This window comes from Pleurodeles waltl, chromosome 1_1 (assembly GCF_031143425.1).
Source record: "Pleurodeles waltl isolate 20211129_DDA chromosome 1_1, aPleWal1.hap1.20221129, whole genome shotgun sequence".
NCBI lineage: Eukaryota > Metazoa > Chordata > Amphibia > Caudata > Salamandridae > Pleurodeles > Pleurodeles waltl.
In genome coordinates, this window is record NC_090436.1 from 718,399,109 (window position 1) to 718,424,586 (window position 25,478).

Consider the following 25,478-nt stretch of genomic DNA (forward strand, 5'->3'; position numbering starts at 1 on the left):
CATGGGGCTGCTGCGTCTGTCTTGTCCACCAACGGTAGCGGTATGCCATGCACTAAAACTCTCTTTCTTCTGTCTCCCCCCCTTTTTCTGCTCTCCCTGTTGTTTTGTATATCAGCATCATCAGGCGGAGGTACAGTGGCACAGGAGCACGAGGTAGCTGCATCCCACATGGCCATGGAGGGCCACACCACAGACTCTGAATGCATCAGTGGGACGGAGGGCGAGGGGAGCTTCACGTCGGCCACAGGATCACCAACCAGCGACATGGACTCGTCCGCCGATGTGAGCTCCCCTGTGTTGCGGCACCATCTGTGTGCCCCACTTCTACAGGTACAGCCGCCACCTCCCCTACCAGCACCGCTCTCCCAGCAGCCCCTCAGCGTGTGTCATGTGCCCGCTCACCCAGGAGGGTGGGCATCACCTTCGCCCCAGGCACCTCAGGCCCTGCCCCAGTCACCCCTGCTGCCCTCAGTGAGGAGGCCATTGACCTCCTCAGGTCACTCACTGTTAGGCAGTCTACCATTGTGAATGTCATCGAGGGTGTAGAACGAGAGTTGAAACACGGTAATGCATTCCTGGAAGGCATTCATTCTGGTCAGGCTGTCCTTCAGCGAACCCTGCAATCTCTGGCCTCAGCACTGATGGCAGCCATTGTCCCTGTGTCCAGCCTCCCCCCTCCGACTTCCTCTACCCAGACCCAATCCCCTGTACCCCAGCCCATCCGAAGCACACCTACAGACCAGCATGAACACACCTCAACACCCAAAAGTAGCTCAAGCAAACATAGGCACCACACACACCACAGGCACTCACACAAGCATCACACCCATACAGACACAGCAACATCCACTGTCTCCACTGTGTCCCCCTCCTCCTCTTCTCCCTCCTCCCTCCCAGTCTCGTCTACACACACACCTGCATGCACCACATCTACAGGCACTAGGACTCGCACCAGGACACCCAGCACCACAAGCCGCTCACCTGCACTCACCACCTCCACTGCTATTTACACGTCCCCTGTGTCCTCTCCCAGTGTGTCTGTGACGCCCCCTCCCAAAGTACCTAAATGCCGGCAACATCCCAACATCCATCCACCTCACGACAGCCTCCAGTACCTGCACCTGCACCCAAAACAGCTAAAGTGACACCTCCTACAACCACCTCCTCTACCTCCACTCCCAGACCCCCTCCAGCTACCCATCCCAGTGTCCGTCATAAACTGTCCCTCTGTCAAATTGACCTGTTTGCCCCCACCCCCCCCTCCAGTTCATCAGTCCCGTCGTAGCGCCTCAGCCAAAAAGCCTCCAGTGCCAGTGGTGCGTGTTCCAGGTTTTTGGAGTGCACCGTCCACCAGGGCAGGCAGTAGGACCCAGAGCCAAGGCACTGGCAGCCCACCCCCTGTAAAGGCTCCAAAATTGGAGAGTGGACGACGGGACCGTGTCAAGACTGCTGTTGGGACAACAAGTGAAATGGGATCGAAGGCGATTGGTGAGTCAGCTGTAACTCCAAAGAAGGTGGGGAAGGTCCTGAGGAAGTCTGCCCAGCCTGTTGTGAGTGTCACGGCGGAGAAGTGCGCCATCATTTCCGGCGGTCCAGACACAACCGCCAGCACCGTCGTTACTGGTCAGGAGACCACCGCCGGAGTCAGTGCCCAGGAGGGCCCAGGTATCGTCACTGGTCCATACACCACCGCCAGAGTCACAGCCCAGGAGGGCCCAAGTATCGTCACTGGTCCAGACACCACCGCCAGAGTCACAGCCCAGGAGGGCACAAGTATCGTTACTGGTCAGGAGACCACCGCCAGAGTCACAGCCCAGGAGGGCACAAGTATCGTTACTGGTCAGGAGACCACTGCCAGAGTCACAGCCCAGGAGGGCACAAGTATTGTTACTGGTCAGGAGACCACCGCCAGAGTCAGTGCCCAGGAGGGCCCAAGTATCGTTACTGGTGAGGAGACCACCGCCAGAGTCAGTGCCCAGGAGGGCCCAAGTATCGTTACTGGTCAGGAGACCACCGCCAGAGTCAGTGCCCAGGAGGACCCAAGTATCGTTACTGGTCAGGAGACCACCGCCGGAGTCAGTGCCCAGGAGGGACCAGGATCCCACAGCCCCGCTGGGCGATGATGGAACGTCAAGCCACACACCAATGTCCAGTGTGGAGTTCGTCATGCCACACACCAATGTCCAGTGTGGAGTTCGTCATGCCACACACCAATGTCAGTATCCGAACCGCCATGTCAAAGCACCGCTGAACAGGGCAAAGACCGCCATGTCAAAGCACCGCTGAACAGGGCAAAGACTGCCATGGTGAAGATCGCTGAACGGGGCAAAGACTGCCATGGTGAAGACCGCTGAACAGGGCAAAGACCGCCATGTCAAAGCACCGCTGAACAGGGCAAAGACTGCAATGTCAAAGCACCGCTGAACAGGGCAAAGACTGCCATGTCAAAGCACCGCTGAACAGGGCAAAGACCGCCATGTCAAAGCACTGCTGAACAGGGAAAAGACCGCCATGTCAAAGCACCGCTGAACAGGGCAAAGACTGCCATGGTGAAGACCGCTGAACAGGGCAAAGACTGCCATGTCAAAGCACCGCTGAACAGGGCAAAGACCGCCATGTCAAAGCACCTCTGAACAGGGCAAAGACTGCAATGGTGAAGACCGCTGACCAGGGCAAAGACCGCCATGTCAAAGCACCGCTGAACAGGGCAAAGACTGCCATGTCAAAGCACCGCTGAACAGGGCAAAGACTGCCATGGTGAAGACCGCTGAACAGGGCAAAGACCGCCATGTCAAAGCACCGCTGAACAGTGCAAAGACCGCAATGTCAAAGCACCGCTGAACAGGGCAAAGACTGCCATGTCAAAGCACCGCTGAACAGGGCAAAGACCGCCATGTCAAAGCACCGCTGAACAGGGCAAAGATTGCCATGGTGAAGACCGCTGAACAGGGCAAAGACCGCCATGTCAAAGCACCGCTGAACAGGGCAAAGACTGCCATGGTGAAGACCGCTGAACAGGGCAAAGACCGCCATGTCAAAGCACCGCTGATCAGGGCAAAGACCGCCATGTCAAAGCACCGCTGAACAGGGCAAAAACCGCCATGTTGAAGACCGCTGAACAGGGCAAACACCGTGTGGGTATGAATGTACCGCCACATCAGGCATCCTTATCCCATGTGCAGCTGGGACAGTGACAGGAAATGAACTTTCACAGGGAGACTCATCCAGTCTAGGCACCAGTCCCACCCAGTACCAGTTGAGAACTGCATCTACTTGCGATAATGTGGCTTTGCACTCCCCAGGATGGCACAGTGGGCAACCCACCCATTGTAGAGAATTGAGAGACTGTGGCTTTGCACTCCCCAGGATGGCACAGTGGGCAACCCACCCACTGTAGAGACTTGAGAGACTGTGGCTTTGCACTCCCCAGGATGGCACAGTGGGCAACCCACCCACTGTAGAGACTTGAGAGACTGTGGCTTTGCACTCCCCAGGATACATCAATGGGCATGGAGCCCCGTCGTGGATCTGGCTTCGCATTCATCCGGCTGAGGTGCCCCCCCTTCCCTTCCCCCTGAGGTGCCTGTAGTGTTTCTATTTGATGCCCCGGCAGTGTTCTCTCGGATTTTGGTCAGGTATCTATTGTGGGCGTTGCCCATGCATTTTTGGACTGTTGGTGCACGGACATTGTTGTGTACATATCTGCACTACTTCTTGTATTGTATATATAATTATGACTGATTTCGATATATGATTCAGTATATTTTTATATGACATGTATATTGGCACATTACAATGGGGGTCATTACAACCTCGGCGGTCTTTTTTGAAGACCGCGAGGTACCGCCGTGTGGAAGACCGCCAGTGGTGGCGGTTTTCCGCTCTGCCTATTATGACCGTTGGCAGCTCTCCGTCCTTTTACCGACGGTGAGCCGCCAACAGCCATACTGGCGGGAGGCGGGGAAGTGGGGGTTGCTCCACCTCCACCACCACGCCAACAGAACACCGCCCAGCGAATCACGTCCTGTGATTCGGCGTGGCGGTGTTCTGTTGGCGGTGTGGTGTCGGCGATCATCCGTTAGGGGAGGAGGGTGGGGGGGTATTGTGTGTTGTGTGGGTGCATGGGGGTGTGCGTGTGTGTATGTAGAGGGGGTGTGTGAGTGCGTGTATGCTTGCGGGGGTGTTGTGTGTATGGGAATGAGTGCGTGTATGTCTGTGGGTATGTCTGTATGGATGTGTACGTGTATGTCTGAAATGTGGGTGGGTGTGCGTGTCTGACTGTGTGTGTGGATGTTGGCATGTATGTCGGCGTGTGTGCGTGTAAGGGTGTAGGTGGTGCCTGCGTGCGTGTCGAGTGGGTATGGGTGATGTGATGTTGGGGGTCGGGGTGGGGAGGGGGGCCCTGCCACCTTTGGGGGGTGGCAGGGATGGTGGGGGGTGTAGGGGAGGGAGTCGGGGTGGGGGTGGGGGAGACCCCTATCAGTGCCAGGGAAGGAATTCCCTGGCACTGATAGTGCTTACCGCTGTGGATTTCATGGCGGTTCAAACCTCTGGAAATCCACGGCGGTAAGCCGGGTCCAAATACCGCCGGCGGTATAGTGACGGCCGCCGGGCTGGAGACCCAGGTCTCCAGCCCAGCGGTCGTCTCCGCTCTGGCGGGCGGAACGGAAAACCGGCGGATGACCATGGCGGTAACCGCCATGGTCATAATTCCCCAAAGTAAGACCGCCAGCCTGTTGGCGGTCTTACCGCCGGTTTAACACCGACCGCCAGGGTTGTAATGACCCCCAATGTTTGCCCGCAATTCGCTTTGTCTTTGCATTCTTCCGGGGGAATTGTGGGTTGTTCATGGGAAATTTTTGACTGCATTGGTGTGTATGTTGTGATATGCGAGGGTGGGGGTGGGGGTGTTTGGTGGGTGTCCCCCTAACTTTTGCCTCCCCTGTGTCGTAGATGCAGTACTCACCGGTATGTTCTGCGCCTACGTCGCTGTTGTTCGTAGAGGAGCAGAAAGACAAGGGCAGGTAGGATTTGGAGTTCCGGCTCCATGGAGTCGTCATTCCTTGTGGAGTGTGTTCAGGTGAGCGTTTTCCCATAGCAAAAGCTGTTTCCGCCGTGTTTTTATCCACAGTGAATCCGCCCCGGAAAATGTGGCGGATTGGTAGGTTATGATACTGTGGGCGGTACATTGTCTCCCGCCTGTCTGTTGGCGGTGACCGCCAAGCTGTTTGTCTGTACCGCCGTGGCGGGCAAAGTGTTAAAGTGGCTGTCTTTGTTGGCAGTTTCCGCCACGGTCGTAATTCCCTTTTTTTGTCCGCCGGCCTGTTTGCGGTATTTCCGCAGCTTTACCACCGTCCGCCAGGGTTGTAATGACCCCCTTAGTGTTCTAACATACAAGATTATTTTACCAAATTCTCTTTGTCTCTTTTTCTTCTTTTTGTCGTTTGCCCACATGTGTTCCGCCCCACATATGTTATCCCTCGATTGGCTAAATTGAACTTTGATTATCTGAATTGTCTAGATACTTGTTAAAGGTAAGCAATGCTAATTTTCTGTTCATCAGATTCTTTTGTTGATGTTTTGTGTTATCTTTATTGAATGCCTAGTTCTCTTAATGGTAGTTCACCTTAATCTGTTTCGTTACCTTGGCCAACCCTTGGTGATACTGTATCTATATAATTTTGTTTTGAAAATTGTCTACTTGACTTTGAGATTGTAATAAAACTCCTTAACTTTATTCCTGACTGGAGTTTTCCTTGTTTGGCCACATAGGTCATACTGTGTAAAGAAATTGGTTTGTATTGAAATTGTTGCATGGTTCTATCACACTCTTACCATGGTCCATAGATCCATTGACCTTAGATGAGCATTGATTCCTGCGAAGGATGAAAATACTCTAGCAATTCAATAGTTTTAATTCATTATCTCTTATTTTGAGAAATATCTACACTAATAATGTGCTGATTTTGATCTGATAAGTTAATTCAAATTTGAAGTTGTTTTAAAAGAGCGTTTTCTTTTTGAAGGTGCTGGTTGTTACAGATTGTTTGTTACTTGATTGGTGAGCACAAGCTTTTTATCATTGATGGATGGGTGTGTGACAGGAGCTGTTGCAGTGGTCAATTAGATGCAGATTCTAGCCCGCACTTGTGCTCCTGTGGAGGAGTATTTTTTCCTGTGTGACGAGATACACATATGATTTGATTCCTTTGGTTCACTGTACTCATGCATTTGAGTATGTCAGAGATTGGTTACACAGCCGAATTCCCAAGGAATTTCAAGTAAGGCAAGCATTTGAATATTCTAGATCAAATCTGGCCTATATGGCGATGGACACTCTTGACTTGGACCCTAAGAATTTGGCATGTATAGGGAAAGAAAGAAGAGCATGATTGTCGTAAAGGAATAAACAATGGCCTGCATACTTGCCAAAGTTAGATTATAAGATTTTCTGGGGACTTTGAGTAAGATATTTGATTTGGCAGAGGAAGCTTATGTGAGCAGTAAAAGACTGAGGAGTCATTACAACCTTGGCGGTAAAAGCCGCTTACCACTGTCAGAAGACCGCCAACATCCCGCCGCGGCCGCGGTAAACCGCCACGGTCATTCTGACACACAACAGGCAAATCGTCAAAATACAGACATCCACAAAAGTCCGCCACACCAAAGGTCAGCGAGAAACTGGCGATGACCAAACCTCCACCATCACGCCAACAGAAATACGCCCACACTATCACGACACACGAATGCACGCGCTCAAAATACCAACACTCTTACTAAACACAGCCACATTGGACAATTCAAAATACACACACCTGAGACACATACACACACCACACCCAAACACCCAATTAAATATAAAACACACACCTACATCACCCACAAACCTCCACTCCTAGAGAATCGGTACCACGCACAGAGAAATAGATATCCGAGCACCCAGACGTGCATATTACATTCACCCAGCAATATTACCACGCACTTCACACAACACACCAATACACATCACCACACTTAGCACCACACAATCCACCCCACACATCACCCACACCACCCCATGGCACCGCAAAGACACCCCAGGTTTTCTGAGGATGAACTCAGGGTCATGGTGGAGGAAATCGTACGGGTAGAGCCACAGCTCTTCGGAACACAGGTGCAGCACACCTCCATTGCCAGGAAGATGGAGCTATGGAGCAGAATAGTCGACAGGGTCAACGCTGTGGGACAGTACCCAAGAAATAGGGACGACATCAGGAAGCGGTGGAACGACCTACGGGGGAAGGTGCGTTCAATGGTATCCAGGCACAACATCGCGGTTCAGCGGAGTGGCGGCGGTCCACCACCTCCTCCCCCAGAATTTACAACATGGGAGGAGCAGGTCTTGGCGATCCTGCATCCTGAGGGCCTCGCAGGAGTATCTGGAGGAATGGACTCTGGTAAGTCTCATCTTCACTACTTCATCCCACCCACCCCACAAGCATGCCAACTCATACCCCCACTCACACCCTCACCCCATCACACCTACTCCTTGCAAATGTCTCACCATCAGAACCCACCCATCCCAACCCCAAGCCCTGCATGCGACCACAAAGCATGGACACCCATCACCAAAGCATGCCCACTGCACATTTCCATCCCCCCCCCAAACCACCGTCACAAAAGCCCCCACACAGGAATGCAAGCACTGGGGTACACGGGCACCCACCCATTGCACGCTATTGCACACACAGATGCAATAACCATCCCTTTATACCCCTGCAGGACCCGAACGCCACGTCACGCGCAGGAGGGTCCACAAATGTCCACTCCCCCCCCAGAAGAAGCCCACAGTGATGACAGCACCTCTGTCGACCTGGATCAAGATGACCAGCCCGGCCCATCGGGGACCTCGGGACAGTCGGTTCCCCTCAGACAGCCACAGGCCACAGCAGACCTTCCCCCCTCTGGGAACACCAGCACAGCACCCACCCAGCGGGCCCATACCTTTGTCCCCAGGACACGTCAATCAGCGGTGTGTCCACCACTACAGGGCACCCAGGTTAACCCACCACCCCAACAACAACAGGGACCTGGGGGCAGTGGTAGTGGGCACACTGTCCAGGGGACAGAGGCCCAGGGAAACAGGGGAACTGGGAGGGCTGCTGTGCGACAGGGGGGGGACAGGCCCAGGGAACCCACTGTCCACGAGGCCCTCTCCTCCATCATGGGAGCCTACCATCATTCCCAGGAGACGATGGCGACGGTACTGGCCAGGTTTCAGGAGATCCAGCTCCTGTAGAAGATACAGTATTTGGGGTTCAGGGAGGAACTACGAACCATCAGTTCCGCCCTGGGCACCATTGTAGGGGCTCTGAATCTGGTAGTCACCACATTGCGGGACACTGTGGCACCACCAAGGGCCCCTGACACTAGCATGGACCAAGAACTGCCTACCACCTCTGCTGGCGCTAGTGGACAGGAGGCCCCGCCACAGGACCAACAGGCCACCAGCACCCCACCCCCTGCAGAAGGAGAACCACCCTGCAAGCGGGCCCTGAGATCCAGGAAGAAGACAGAGTAAGATGCCAAGACCCCCGCCAGGAAAGGATACCTCCCTGATTGTCATCCCACTGTCCCAAATTGTCACCCTGTCCATCCTGAAACTGCCCCTGCTCCACTTTCCACAGGCATTTGGACAATGCACCTGTGATACAAATAGTCTGGACTCTGCCATGGACAATCCTCCACCATCACCCCTCACCGATTTGCAACCACACACCAATATACTGTAGAGCACTGTAATAAACACAGTTACTGCACAAATCAATCAGGAGTCTGGCTGTGATTTTGAACAAATGTATTAGACATTAACGTGCCAAAATGCTTATTTACATTGTGATGCCAACATACCAATGTCACACAGCTGTAGGTCATGGGGAAACAAAGCAGATGTCACGCAGTGGGGCCCACATCTCTGAAATCGGAAGGGAAAGTCACAACTCAGTTACCATACACTGGGGGAAAAGGACAGACAGTAGAGAGGTAGTAGTGTTTAAGTATATGTAATATGCCGGTGTGTATTCTTACCTGTGTGTCATTGGAAATACTGCTGTATTACTGTGTTCCTGTTGTCTATGTCGTCTTCTTCGGCTTCCTCGTCTTCACTCTCCACAGGCTCCACAGCTGCTACAACACCACCATCTGGACCATCCTCCTGCAGAAAAGGCACCTGCCGTCGCAAAGCCAGGTTGTGAAGCATACAGCAGGCCACGATGATCTGACACACCTTCTTTGGTGAGTAGAATAGGGATCCACCAGTCATATGGAGGCACCTGAACCTGGCCTTCAGGAGCCCGAAGGTCCGCTCGATCACCCTCCTAGTTCTCCCATGGGCCTCATTGTAGCGTTCCTCTGCCCTTGTGTTGGGATTCCTCACTGGGATCAGTAGCCATGACAGGTTGGGGTAACCAGAGTCACCAATTAGCCACACACGTTGCCTCTGGAGTTGACCCATCACGTAAGGGATGCTGCTATTCCGCATGATGTACGCGTCATGCACTGAGCCAGGGAACTTGGCATTAACATGGGAGATGTACTGGTCTGCCAAACATACTATCTGCACATTCATCGAATAATAACTCTTCCTGTTTCTGTACACCTGTTCACTCCTGTGGGGGGGAACCAAAGCCACATGGGTCCCATCAATGGCACCTGTGATGTTGGGGATATGTCCAAGGGCATAGAAATCACCCTTCACTGTAGGCAAATCCCCCACCTCAGGGAAAACGATGTAGCTGTGCATCTGTTTCAGCAGGGCCGACAACACTCTGGACAACACCTTGGAAAACATAGGCTGGGACATCCCTGATGCTATGGCCACTGTTGTTTGAAATGACCCACTTGCAAGGAAATGGAGCACTGACAGCACCTGCACTAGAGGGGGGATCCCTGTGGGTTGGCGGATTGGTAACATCAGGTCTGGCTCCAGCTGGGCACACAGTTCATGAATAGTGGCTCGGTCAAGCCTGTATGTCAGTATGACATGTCTTTCCTCCATTGTCGACAGGTCCACCAGCGGTCTGTACACAGGAAGATTCCGCCATCTCCTCACATGTCCCAGCGGACGGTGCCTATGAAGGACAACAGCGAGCACAGAGTCAATCAACCCACAGGTACGTAACCACAGCTTGCACATAACACGATTCTCACTCCATTGAATGCTTTGTATGAGTGTTGATGCAAGGCCTAGGTATGTGTGACGCAGTAAAAAGTAAGCCATGTGGGCCCCTGAAATGGCGGCTGCCTGACCTGTGAAGTGCGACAATGGGATGTGAGGTAAATGCGCTGGCGTGGCACACCGTGGCGGTAGGCGGTCGAAGACCGCGCCGCAAGCAGCATTGGTTAACATTGAACCCTATGGGTCTCATGAGCCAATGACGATGTGCGCCGGCGGTCGCGGTACGCACTCTGGGCACCGGGCCCCCTCCAGAACCAGTGGAGACTGTTATCCACTTGTGAGACTGTGGCTTTGCACTCCCCAGGATTTAACAGTGGGCAGCCCACCCACTGTCTGGACTTGTGAGACTGTGGCTTTGCACTCCCCAGGATGTAACAGTGGGCAGCCCACCCACTGTCTGGACTTGTGAGACTGTGGCTTTGCACTCCCCAGGATTGAACAGTGGGCATGGAGGCCCCTCGTGGATCTGGCATCGTGCACTCATCTGGCTGAGGTGCCCCCCCTTTCCCTTCCCCCTGAGGTGCCTGTAGTTTTGCTATCTGATGCCCCTGCAGTTTTCTCTCCGTTGGAGTCAGGTATCCTGTGTGGGCTTTGCCCATGTGATTTGGGCCCAGTGTATATATATTTTTTTGGCAGTAATACAATATATTCCAATGTTTAGAATCATTTCCTTTTGTATTTGCATTCTTCCGGGAGGTTTGGGGGTGTCACTCTGATGTGTTGCTATGCATTGATGTGTGTGTTGTAGTGGGTGAGGGTGAGGGTGGGTGTGTCGCGTATGTGTGTACCCGTAATAATTTCCCCTCCCCCCTTACCTGTGTCGTAGGTGCAGTACTCACCGTTGTCTTCTGCGCCGGCGTTCGTGCTCCTGGTAGAGGAGCAGGAACACTATCGCTGGGAGTATGTGGAGTTCGGGTTCCATGCTGTCCTGATTCCTCGTGGGCTGTATGGAGGTGAGCGTTTTCCCTTCGAAATGGCTGTTTCCGCCGTGTTTTTATCGGCGGGGCTACCGCCCCGGAAAAGGTGGCGGATTGGTAGGTTGTGATACAGTGGGCGGTACATTGGGGGTCATTCTGACCTCGGCGGTAAAAGGCACTTACTGCCGGTCAGAAGACCGCCATAACACCGCTGCGGTCGCGGTAAACCGCCACGGTCATTCTGACCCGCAACTGGCAAACCGCCGAAAACCCGACATCCACAAAAGTCCGCCACACCAACGGGCAGCGCAAAACAGCCGATGACCAAACCTCCACCGTCACGCCAACAGAAATATGCCCATGCCATTCCGACCCAGAAATCCCCGCAGCGGTCTTTCAACCGCGGTATTCCATTGGCGGTACACACCGCCGCGCTCAAAATACACACACCTTTACAAAACACTACCACATTGGACAAATCAAAATACACACACCTGAGACACATACACACACCACTCCCACACACCCAATTAAATATAAAACACACACCCACATCACCCACAAACCCTTATGACCACAATTGCGACTGAAGGACAGAGAGAGACAGCACAGCATAGAGTAGACCATCACACAGAGGCAAATCACAACATCACCCACACAATTTCCACGTACAAAACACCATACACCACCACATTCACCACACACTACAACACATACACCAACCCTCACCTCATCCACACCACCCCATGGCACCCCAAAGACACCCCAGGTTCTCTAACGCAGAACTCAGGGTCATGGTGGAGGAAATAGTTTGTGTAGAGCCCCAGCTCTTCGGTGCACAGGTGCAGCACACCACCATTGCCAGGAAGATGGAGCTATGGAGCAGAATAGTGGACAGGGTCAACGCTGTGGGACAGCATCCACGCAATCGGGACGACATCAGGAAGCAGTGGAACGACCTACGGGGGAAGGTGCGCTCCATGGTATCAAGGCACAACATCGCGGTACAGCGGATTGGCGGCGGACCCCCACCTACTCCCCCAGAATTCACAGCATGGGAGGAGGAAGTCTTGCACATCCTGCATCCTGAGGGCCTCGCAGGAGTAGGCGGAGGAATGGACTCTGGTAAGGCAAATCTCCACTACTTCATTCCCCCCACCCCACCTGCATGCCAAATCATACCCCCACCCTCACCCCCACCCCCATCACACCAACTCCTTGCAAATGGCTCACCATCACAACCCACCCATCCCAAAACCTAGCCCTGCATGCCTCCCCAAAGCATGGACACCCATCACCAAAGCATGCCCACTGCATACACCCATCACCCCCACAAGCCACCGTCACAAAAGCCCCCACAAGGGAATGCCAGCACTGGGGTACACGGCCACCCACCCATTACACGAAATGCCACACACAGAAGCAATAACCATACTCTTATACCCCTGCAGGACCCGAACGCCACCACACTGCCACGGAGGGTCCAGAGATGTCCATCCCACCCCCAGAAGAGGCCCCCAGTGATGACAGCAGCTCTGTCTCCCTGGACCCAGATGACCAGCCCGGCCCATCGGGGACCTCGGGACAGTCGGTTCCCCACAGACAGCCACAGGCTACACCCAACCTAACCCCCTCTGGGAACACCAGCACAGCTCCCACCCAGCGGGCCCATGCCTCTGTCTCCAGGACAAGTCAATCAGCGGTGTGTCCACCACTACAGGGCAACCAGGTTGACCCACCACCCCAACAACAACAGGGACCTGGGGGCAGTGGTAGTGGGCACACCGTCCAGGGGACAGAGGCCCAGGGAAACAGGGGAACTGGGAGGGCTGCTGTGCGACAGGGGGGGGACAGGCCCAGGGAACCGACTCTCCAAGAGGCCCTCTCCTCCATCATGGGAGCATACCACCGCTCCCAGGAGACGATGGCTACGGTACTGGTCAGGTTCCAGGAGATCCAGGTACTGCAGGAGGAACAGTACATGGGGTTTAGAGAGGAACTGAGGAACATTAGTTCTGCAATGGGGACCATCGTCGTGGCCCTTAACTAGATAGTCACCACATTGCAGGACCATGTGGCACCACAAAGGGCCCCTGTCACTAGCCTGGACCAGGAACAGCCTACCACCTCCGCCGGCGCTAGTGGATAGGAGGCCCCCACACAAAGACAGGCCACCAGAACCCCACCTCCTGCAGAAGAAGAACCACCCCGCAAGCGGCACCTGAGATCTCACAAGAAGACAGAGTAGGATGCCAAGACACCCGCCAGCAAACAATACCCCCTGATGTGATCCCACTGTCCCACATTGTCACCCTGTCCAACCTTGAACTGCCCCTGCTCCATCCTTCCACAGGCATATGGACAATGCACCTGTGAGACTGAAAACTGGACTCTGCCATGGACAATACTCCACCATCACCCATCACCGTTTTACAATCATGTTCCTAAATGTAGCACTTTAATAAAATCACTTATTGCACTTAAAAAATCTGGAGTCTGCTTGTATTTTGAACAAATGTATTAGACATAACGGTGCAATAATATTCAGTCACATTGTGATGACAACATACCACTGTCACACAGCTGTAGTCCATGGGCAAACAAAGCAGAGGTCACGCAGTGGGGCCCACAGCTCTGAAAACGGAAGGGAAAGGAACTGGGGGGAAACTCAGACAGTAGAGAAGCAGGAGACTTTAAGTAAATGTAAAATGGCGTGGTTGATTCGTACCTGTGTGCTACTGAAAATACTGTTGTATCACAGTGTCCCTGTTGTCTGTGTCGTCCCCGTCGTCTTCCTCCTCTTCACTCTCCACAGGCTCCACAGCTGCTACAACACCACCATCTGGACCATCCTCCTGCAGGAAAAGGCACCTGGCGTCTCAAAGCCAGGTTGGGAAGCATACAGCAGGCCACGATGATATGGCACACCTTCTTTGGTGAGTACATTAGGGATCCACCTGTCATATGCAGGCATCTAAACCTAGCCTTCAGGAGGCCGAAGGTTCTTTCTATAATCCTCCTAGTTCGCCCATGGGCCTCATTGTAGCGTTCCTCTGCCCTTGTCCTGGGATTCCTCACTGGGGTAAGTAGCCACGACAGGTTGGGGTAACCAGAGTCACCTATTAGCCACACACGGTGTCTCTGTAGCTGTTCCATCACATAAGGGATGCTGCTATTTCGCATGATGTACGCGTCATGCACTGACCCAGGGAACTTGGGATTTACATGGGAGATGTACTGGTCAGCCAAACAGACCACCTGGACATTCATCGAATGATAACTTTTTCTGTTCCTGTACACCTGCTCACTTTCACTGGGGGGAACCAAAGCCACATGAGTCCCATCAATGGCACCAATGATGTTGGGGATATGTCCAAGGGCATAGAAATCACCCTTCACTGTAGCCAAATCGCCCACCTCAGGAGAAAACAATGTAGCTCTGCATGTATTTCATCAGGGCAGACAACACTATGGACAAAACCTTAGAAAACATAGGCTGAGACATCCCTGATGATATGGCCACTGTTATTTGGGATGATCCACTTGCCAAAAAATGGAGTACTGACAGAACCTGCACCAGAGGGGGAATCCCTGTGGGTTGGCGAATGGGGGACAGCAGGTCTGGCTCCAGCTGGGCACACAGTTCCTGTATAGTGGCTCTGTCAAGCCTGTATGTCAGTATGACATGTCTTTCTTCCATTGTCGAGAGATCCACCAGCGGTCTGTACACGGGAGGTTTCCTCCATCTCCTCGCAAGTCCCAGCGGACGGTGCCTAGGAAGGACAACATGGAGCACAAAGTCAAGCAACCCACAGGTACGTAACCACAGCTTGCACAGTACACGATTCGCTATGCATTGAATGGCTTGTATGATTGGCAATGCAAGGCCTAGGCCTGTGTGACGCTGTAGAAATTAAGCCATGTGGGCCCTTGAAATGGCGGCTGCCTGACCTGTGAAGTGTGACAATGGGATGTGAGGTCAATGCGCTGGCGTGGCACACCGTGGCGGTAGGCGGTCGGAGACCGTGGCGCAAAGCAGCATTGGTTAACATTGAACCCTATGGGTCTCAGGAGCCAATGATGATGTGCGCCGGCGGACGCGGTACGCACCGCCGCGGGCGTGACCGCCATTTTCTATCTGCTTAATCACTCGAGACCTGATCATCCACAGGAGAGGACCTATACTGCAAGTGCTGCTGTGACCTCGGTCTGGAAGAGACAATGGCTGCTGCGACTGGGGAAAGGGCCCCTGCCTTCAGATCTGAGGAATTGGAGAAACTTGTTGATGGGGTCCTCCCCCAGTATGCGCTAATCTATGGTCCTCCAGACCAACAGGTAAGTACATAGGGAGCACGTTGTATGGGCTATGCCTGTGTTGAGTGGGGTGGATGTAAGATGGTGGGGAGGGGAGCGAATGAGGAATGCAACGCACAACAGATGAGAGCAAGTGCCACATGGCAAGGTTGGGGAGGGAGGGCCACTCACATCGACCATGCAGAAAAGTGATGATATTTCTTTTCCCACCCTGTCCATGTCACATAGGTCAGCGCCTATCAGAAGATCGACATTTGGCGTGCCATCGCCAAGGACGTCCGAACCCTGGGGGTCCACAACAGACGGGGCACCCACTGCAGCAAGAGGTGGGAGGACATCCGCCACGGGAGCAGAAAGACCGCTGAGGCTCTGCTGCGGATGGCCTCCCAACCTAGGAGGGATGCCACACGGCAATTGACCCCCCTGATGTCCCGGATCCTGGCGGTGGCCTACCCCGATTTGGATGGGCGTGTGAGGACATCACAGCAGACACAAGGGGGTGAGTCTCAGCACATTCTGCTATATCAGCGCACAGTGGAGGTGTCTGGGTGGTGGAGGAGGGCTGTGGCTATCTCTAGGCCAGGGCGGTTTCTGTAGGCTAGGCCCCTCCGTTAGGCATGGCCCTGTGCCCCCGCCCCCCACCTCTGTAGGGTGCTAAGTACAGCTATCCATGGCCCGGGCTCACCTGTGTGTTTAGTTGTCCTCCATAGACTTGTAGGCCAAGTCACAATAATTGAGTAGTGTACCCCGAGTGCGCGGCGTAGTGCAGGGGGCTTCTGTGTCGGTCCTCTCCGCCAACGGTGCCGCCAATGCATGCACTCAACATGTCTTTCTTTCTTATCCCCCCCCTTTTGTTGGGTTTACTGTTCATGTGTGCATTAGCATCATCAGGTGGAGGAGAAGTGGCATCGGCGCACGAGGGAGCTGCATCTCACATGGCCCCGGAGGGCCCTGCAACCGACTCCGAGTTCACCAGTGAGACGGAGGGCGAGGGGAGCACCACAACGGGGACCCGTGGAGACGTCAGCGACACCGACACGTCCTCGGAAGGGAGCTCCCTTGTGGTGGCGGCAACATCCGTGCCCACCGCAACAACAGGTACAGCCGCCAACCAGCGCACCAGCTCCGCCCTCCCAGCAGCCCCTCAGTGTTCGCCCCGTGCCCGCTCGGCCAGGAAGCTGGGCATCTCCTTCGCCACAGGCACCTCAGGCCCTGCCCCAGTTACCCCTGCTGCCCTCAGTGCGGAGATCATTGACCTCCTCCAGACGCTCATTGTTGGGCAGTCTACCCTTTTGAATGCCATCCAGGGGGTGGAAAGGGAGGTGCATCGGAGCAATGCATACCTGGATGGCATTCATTCGGGTCAGGCTGCCCATCAGCGATCGTTCAACGCTCTGGCCTCAGCACTGATGGCAGCCATTGTCCCTGTCTCCAGCCTCCCTCCTCCAACTCCCTCCACCCAGTCCCACTCCCCTGTTCCTCTGCCTATCCCAGACACACCTACAGACCAGCCTGCACACACATCAACACCCAAGGGCAGCTCATCCAGACATAAGCACCACAGATCACACAAGCATTCACCCAAGCAACATCCACAAGCAGACATGCCAACAGCCACTGCCTCCTCTGTGTCCCCCTCCTCCTCGTCTCCCTCCTCCCTCCCTGTGACGTCTCCACTCACACATGCATGCACAACATCATCAGCCACTACGTCCATCACCAGCACACCCACCAGAACACTCCGCACACGTGCAGTCACCACCCCCACTGCCATTTACACATCCCCTGTGTCCTCTCCCAGTGTGTCTGTCACCCCCTCTTACAAACCACACAAACGCAGGCAGCCACCCACCCAACAGCCATCCACCTCACGACAGCCTCCGTCACAAGCACCTGCACCCATAGACAGCACACTTGACTCTCCTACAACCACATCCTCTTCCTCCACTCCCATACCCACTGCACCTACCCTTTCCATTGCTCCTAAAAAGTTTTTCCTCTCCAAAATTAACCTCTTTGCATCACCTGACCCACCCCCTCCATCTCGTAAGAGTCCAAACAGCACCTCAGCCACCACAAGCCCTGCACCTACTAGGACCATAGTTCAGGGCTATTGGAGTCCACCAGCTCCTAGAGCCGGAACATCGGCCAGCAGCAAGGGGACAGCCAGCCCACCCCCTGGGAAAAGAACCAAAAAAGGGAAGGGCCGGCGCGACAGGCCTGAGACGGCTGCCCCCAAGGACACTACCCTTGCACCGTCACCTGGCACATCCACAAAGGGAGGCAAGGGCCCCAAAGATTCGGCGAAGGAGGGCAAGGGCAGCAGGGCGGACAAGTCCGGCAGCAGGCGAGCTGCTCAGGCGGGTCCCACCAGCCCCATTTCGGGTGTGACGGAGGACACCCACGGGCCCAGGACTCCAGCACAGGAGGGCCCCGCTAGCGAAAGGTCGGATGGCGACTGAGTGGGAATTATTGGCCAGATCCGGTTCCCCAGGAACACAAGACAAGCACCGCTGAACAGGGCCCGCCGTGACAAGCACCGCTGAACAGGGCCCCGCCGTGACAAGCACCGCTGAACAGGGCCCCGCCGTCTCAAGAACCGCTGAACAGGGCCCGCCGTGACAAGCACCGCTGAACAGGGCCCCGCCGTGACAAGCACCGCTGAACAGGGCCCCGCCGTCTCAAGAACCGCTGAACAGGGCCCCGCCGTGACAAGCACCGCTGAACAGGGCCCCGCCGTGACAAGCACCGCTGAACAGGGCCCCGCCGTGACAAGCACCGCTGAACAGGGCCCCGCCGTCTCAAGAACCGCTGAACAGGGCCCCGCCGTGACAAGCACCGCTGAACAGGGCCCCGCCGTCTCAAGAACCGCTGAACAGGGCCCGCCGTCTTAAGAACCGCTGAACAGGGCCCCGCCGTGACAAGCACCGCTGAACAGGGCCCCGCCGTCTCAAGAACCGCTGAACAGGGCCCCGCCGTCTTAAGAACCGCTGAACAGGGCCCCGCCGTGACAAGCACCGCTGAAAAGGGCCCCGCCGTGACAAGCACCGCTGAACAGGGCCCCGCCGTGACAAGCACCGCTGAACAGGGCCCCGCCGTGACAAGCACCGCTGAACAGGGCCCCGCCGTGACAAGCACCGCTGAACAGGGCCCCGCCGTCTCAAGAACCGCTGAACAGGGCCCCGTCGTGACAAGCACCGCTGAACAGGGCCCCGCCGTCTCAAGAACCGCTGAACAGGGCCCGCCGTAACAAGCACCGCTGAACAGGGCCTTTCCTGTCAAGCACCGCTCCGCTGGGCCCTTCCTGTCAAGCACCGCTCCGCTGGGCCCTTCCTGTCAAGCATCGCACCGCTGGGCCCTTCATCTCAAGCACCGCTCCGCTGGGCCCTTCAACTCAAGCACCCTCCGCTGGGCACCGCCGTCTCTGAACTGCTCCGCTGGGCCCTTCCTGTCAAGCACCGCTCCGCTGGGCACCGCCGTCTCTGAACTGCTCCGCTGGGCCCTTCCTGTCAAGCACCGCTCCGCTGGGCACCGCCGTCTCTGAACTGCTCTGCTGGGCCCTTTCTGTCAAGCACCGCTCCGCTGGGCCCTTCCTGTCAAGCACCGCTCCGCTGGGCCCTTCCTGTCAAGCACCGCTCCGCTGGGCACCGCCGTCTCTGAACTGCTCCGCTGGGCCCTTCCTGTCAAGCACCGCTCCGCTGGGCACCGCAGTCTCTGAACTGCTCCGCTGGGCCCTTCCTGTCAAGCACCGCTCCGCTGGGCCCTTCCTGTCAAGCACCGCTCCACTGGGCCCTTCATCTCAAGCACCGCTCCGCTGGGCCCTTCAACTCAAGCACCGCTCCGCTGGGCACCGCCGTCTCTGAACTGCTCCGCTGGGCCCTTCCTGTCAAGCACTGCTCCGCTGGGCCCTTCCTGTCAAGCACCGCTCCGCTGGGCACCGCCGTCTCTGAACTGCTCCGCTGGGCCCTTCCTGTCAAGCACCGCTCCGCTGAGCCCTTCATCTCAAGCACCGCTGGCCCATTGGCAGGGCCGGATCTGTGTCGGGCAGGGCTTCATGAAGCACTCTAGCCAACATGCCTCCTCCATAACCACTGGAGTCTGTAATCCACCTGATGGACTGTGGCTTTGCACTTCCCAGGATGTGACAGTGGTCAACCCACCCACTGTAGAGACTTGAGAGACTGTGGCTTTGCACTCCCCAGGATGGTACGGTGGGCAATCCACCCACTGTAGAGACTTGAGAGACTGTGGCTTTGCACTCCCCAGGATGGTACAGTGGGAAATCCACCCACTGTAGAGACTTGAGAGACTGTGGCTTTGCACTCCCCAGGATGGTACAGTGGGCATGGAGGCCCCTCGTGGATCTGGCGTCGTGGACTCATGTGGCTGAGGTGCCCCCCCTTCCCTTCCCCCTGAGGTGCCTGTAGTTTTATTATCTGATGCCCCAGCAGTGTTCTCTCCAATGGAATCGGGTCTCGTCTTTATGCACATTGGCCCACGAACAATGGAAGGTAGCCAATATGTGCCGGACTTTTGGGCTATGTATATATTGTTCATGTTGTAATATATTTTATTTAGATATTTCATATTTCACTTAACTTCAAATATGCTATAATATACTTCAATTTTCATGATCAATTTATTTTGTCTTTGCATTCTTCCGGGGGGTTTGGGGGGTGTCACTCTGACTTGTTGCTCTGCATTGGTGTGTGGGGATTTGGGGGTGGGTGGGTGTGTCACGTATGTGTGTGCCCGTAACCTTTTCTCCTCCCCCCTCCCCTGTGTCGTAGGTGCAGTACTCACTGTTGTCGTCTGCGCTGGCGTTCGTGCTCCTGGTAGAGGAGCAGGTATACAATAGCTGGTAGGATGTTTAATTCGGGTTCCATGCTGTCCAGATTCCTCGTGGAGTGTGTAGAGGTGAGCGTTTTCCCGTTCGTAGTCTGTTTCCGCCGTGTTTTTATCGGCGGGGCTTCCGCACAGGAAAAGGTGGCGGATTGGTGGGTTGTGATAGGGTGGGCGGTACATTGTCTGCCGCCTGTCTGTTGGCAGTGACCGCTGCGCTGTTTGTTTGTCCCGCCGTGGCGGTCGGTGTGTTAAAGTGGCGGGTTGTGTTGGCGGTTCCCGCCAGGGTCAGAATTCCATTTTTTTTACCGCCTGCCTGTTGGTGGGTTGGCCGCCGCTTTAACACCGACCGCCAGGGTTGGAATGACCCCCATTGTCTCCCGCCTGTCTGTTGGCGGTGACCGCCGCGCTGTTTGTTTGTACCGCCGTGGCGGGCGGTCGCTGTTGGCGGTTTCCGCTAGGGTCGGAATTCAATTTTTTTTCCCGCCAGCCTGTTTGCGGTTTGGCCGCCGCTTTAACACCGACCGCCAGGGTTGGAATGACCACCTGAATGTAGAGATTAGACAATTGCTTCGGTGCACCTTTGGTAAGTTAGGTTACGTGAATACAGCTTTTTCTGTGCAGCATAGGGAAATAATTTTTACTAAAGATTGATCTGAAGTTAATTAAGTTGGTAAATAAAAAAGGAGGTGAGATGACAATGGTATGCTGTTTGGGGAGGCATTAATTAAAGAAATGTTGAAGTTTGTCAGTTTGTCAATTCGGACATCTCTATGTGACATCAAGAAAATGTTTAGCAATCATATTTTGGGATGGTTTCCCAACTGAGGTCAGGGTATTTCCAAGGGCTCCTTTGCTTATGGTTTCAGACACTTCTTTCCTGGATCACAATTCCAGAGAGCTGTGAAAGGTCCAGTGTTTAACTTGCAGAGATCAATGAGTTAAGGAAGAGGTGGCCAAGGTAAATGTTGGGCCTGAGGAGCCATAGGTAGTTTTAAAACAGGCCCCTATTTTCATCTCTTTAAAGTTGGGTGTGAATGTGCTGAATTTTATTGTCAATAAGGTCAGATAACGCAAGTTGCATTGGTTTTAGAAACAGTACTTGAGTACAGAATAGAATTTATAGGAGAAATGCTTTAAAATCATCTGCCAAGGGAGGTTTTTTGGCAGTCATTAAATGTTTCTGGTAGGCAAACAGTAATAGGAGTTCATTTTGCAAAGTGTTGTTAGCGTGAGTCGAACCAAACTTAGGGCCTAGTGGCACTACTTGAAAAACAAGGTCTTCAGGTTCTTGCACAATTCAAGAAGTGAGGATGAGGCTCTGGTGTAGAAAAAGGTTGTTCTACTCTTTAAGTTCGATTTAGGAGAAGGGTCGACCTCCGGCTCTGAATTTCTGTCTGCATGGGATGCATACAATTAGGAGTTCAGATGAGCAGAGGTGTCAGAAAAATTTGTGAAGCAGAAGCAATTGTTGAGGTATGCTGGGCTTGTGTTAGGTAGTGCCTTGAAGTTGTGGGCAAGGAGTACAGATTTTGCTTGTTTAACTATGGGGATCCAGTGGATTTCCTTAAGGTGTGGTGTAATCTGAGTACGGCATGGGTGGTTGATAGTGATTCTGGTTGCTGAGTTCTGAATGTTGTGCAGACTTCTGGTCAGTTTCCCATTGACCCTGGCATAGGGGGTGTTCCTGTAGTCACAGTTGTTTGTGATGTAAGCATGCATGATGGTTTTCCTCATCATGTTCAGGATATGGAAGTATGAGCTTTTGATGGTTATGTCAGGTTTGCTGTTGATGACCATCTCAAGGTTCTAGGCAAGGGTGCTGGGAGTGAGTGTCAGTCTTAGCTGTGATAGGCACCAGGTGGAGTCCCATGTTGTAATTCTCTTCCCAAAGACCGCAATTCTGGGTTTGTATTCAGCTTTAGACAGTTGGTCTTCATCCAGTGGGAAGTTGCACTCATGCAGACATTGAACATTAACTAGGAAATGCACATGTGGGAGAGAATGAGTTGTGTGCTGCCGATATAAGAGAGGATGTTAATGTTAGAGTGGATGATGATGGCTAGAGATATCGTGTAGGAATTGAAGAGGGTCGGTCACAAGGAGGTTCCTTGCTAAATTCCACAGAAGAGGTCACAGGCATACAAGGTATAGGATGCCAATCTGACTAACTTCCAGCCAGGAAGGAGCAAATCCATGGGTGTGTGTGTCCTTGTATTTTGATGGCATGTAGGCATTGGTGAGGAGGGGATGGGACACCATGTCAAATGCTGCTGAGAAATCCAGGAGGATGAAGTCCTTCATGTCTATTCTGTCATGTGGATGTCATCTGTGGTGGTGATGAGAAACGTTTCCATGGTGCGGTTGAGTTTTAAACTGGACTGAGCAGTGTCATGGAGTTTGTGGTCTTTGAGTTATTTGGTGAGGCATCTCTTGATGATTTTCTCTAAAATCTTGGCTGGAAAGGGTAGCCAGGGTATTGTTTTCTAGTTAGCAAATATTGAAGGGTCCACTGAGGGTTTCTTCAGCAACTGGAGGACAGTTGCATGCTTCCAAATGTTAGACATGGCATCCTTGGCATGTTATTCCTCCAAATGTTTTGCCTTCACTCCCAGACTTTTTGCTGATCTTGTTTTTGTTGACATTAGAACTCTGTGACCAGTGCTAAAGTGCTTCTACTATCTTCTTAAAACTTTGTAAAATTGGCCTACACTAATTGACACAATTAATTTACTTGTAAGTCCCTAATAAGTGGTACTTCCGTTCCTAGGGCCTAGAAATTAAATGCTATAATTAGGCCCAAGATCTAATTTTGCCAACCACTAAAGTAGCCTTTTAAAACAGGTATTAGGCCTATCATTGCAGCCTTCTTTTGCAGTTTTAAACTGCTGTTTCGACTTGGCAAAAGAAACCTTCCTATTTATTACTTATAAGTCATCCTTAAGGTAGGCACTGAAAGCTCATATAGCAGGATAAACGTTTTTTGTTGCAAATGTCTCTTTCTACAGGGTCACCCCAAACTTTTTGCCTACCTCTTTTACTTTTATCTGGATTTTTGCTTGTTGGCCTTAGGACTCGGGCATGCTACCCACTGCTAACGTGCTTGTGCTCACTCCCCTAAACATGGTTGGATTGTCATATACCTCATTGGCATAGTTAATTTACATGTGAGTCCCTTGTAGAGTGGTATAACATATACCCAGGGCCTGAATATCAAATGTTGCCTGTGGGCCTGCAGCACTGTTTATGCCACCCACTTACGTAGCACCTTAAAACAAATCCCAGGCCTGCCATTGCAGCCTGGAGGCAGTGTCCCACTGCCATGTCAACGTGAAAATCCCTTTCCAAGCCTTAAACCTCCCTTTTATTATTTACAAGTGCCCGCTAAGGTAGGCCCTAGGTTGCCCACAGGGCAATGTTCTGTGTAATTAAAAGGTAGGCCATGTACCTTTTAGTTTTACATGTTCTGGTAGTGAAAGACTCTAGAGTTCGTTTTTTTACTACCACTCCCATAGAATAACATTAGGAATTCCTTACTAAATTTAATAGGTTGTATTTCCTACAGCAGAGGTGGTAGATATTTCATGTTTCGTATCTATGAACTTGTAATGATAAACCCTCTTTAATGGTACAGTAAAATTTATCATTATAAGTTTGAAAATGCTGCTTTTAGAAAGTTGCCATTTTCAAACTTGCCTTAGCCCTCTGTGCCTGCAGCCTGCCTTCCTGCCTTGGGTCATATGCCTGGGTGCAACTGACAATTGAGGCTTTGTGAATTCACCCTACACAGCTACACAATAGTGAGATTAGAAGATTAGAAGAGCCTGAATAGTCCATTGACTGACTTGATGGGGGGCAGAGCTAACCCTGTATTATCAGTGCAGCCAAATAGGAGCCAGGGCAGGGGAACATCAGAGAACCTTTTTGGAAACTTGTCCCAACTTCTAGGAGCAGGGCACCAGGGTAAAAAAAATAGGGCTCTCAGACCCACTCATGATTTCACTACTAGACCTGTGGAAGGACTTGCAGATAATTGCCTTCTGCTGTGACCTGCTGTGCACTCTGCCAGACTGCTGCTGTACCTGGATAGAATGCATTGCTCCCTGGAGTCTGCTTGGAACTTTCAGAGCCAAGCCCTGCTGCAAAGCCCTGCATCACCACCTGCATCCAGGACTTCAGAAGTGACTCCAATGGCTGGTTTAGCTTGTCTCCTGTTCCGAGTTCCGAGCCACAGGGACATAACAGCCACCCACCATTTTAAACCTGCACCTGGGCCCAGCCTGAGTGAGTTTTGCAACCCCAGGAGGTCTCCATGCATTCCTGGACCCTTCATTGTGGTGTTAAGGTTGCCCAGGTGACTATTTTCCAAAACTGAGGATTTGCTATTTTGAACCTTTAATTTTAAAAATTCGGAACACTGGTTCTACTAATTAAAGTTTCATGGTTTTACTGTCAAATAATTTATTAAAAATCTAAATTGGTTTGAAATTTGTATTATTGCGTGTTTTCATTGGACTGCTGTTTGTATACTGCATGGATTCTTAACACATTGCCTCTGCTAGGGAGTGCAGCTATTGCTTGACCAGGGCTCACACCCCAGGCAAACAACTAACCACTTTCTCACAGTATTTAAAAAGTAGGAGATGTGTGGTTAAATTGTAGATGCCCTAGCAGTGAAATACTCTTTAATTTTTCACTGCTGTAAGGTCTAACCCTCCTATTGACTAACACTGAGGGCCAGATGTAGGAAATTCCTGAATTGCAACTCGCAAATTGCGAGTCAGAGAGACTCGCAATTTGCGAGTCGCAATTTAGGATGCAGGATGGTGTCCCTGACACCATCTGCGACTCACAAGGGGGTCGCAAAGGCCCACCTCATTAATATTAATGAGGGGGGTCGCAATTTGAGACCCCCTTGCGACTCGCAGCACTCACAGGGATGGTGGCCTGCTGGAGACAGCAGACCACCATGTCTGTGACTGCTTTTAAATAAAGCAGTTTTTTTTGTGTGTAATGCAGCCCGTTTTCCTCAAAGGACGTTTTAGTTTAATTTTTTCAGAGCAGACAGTGGTCCATGGAACCACTGTCTGCTCTGAAAAAATGTTTTCCATGCCATTCAAAAAGCGGAAGGGGTCCCATGGGGACCCCTTCCCTTTTGCGCATGGGTTACCACCAGTGTGACACTGGTG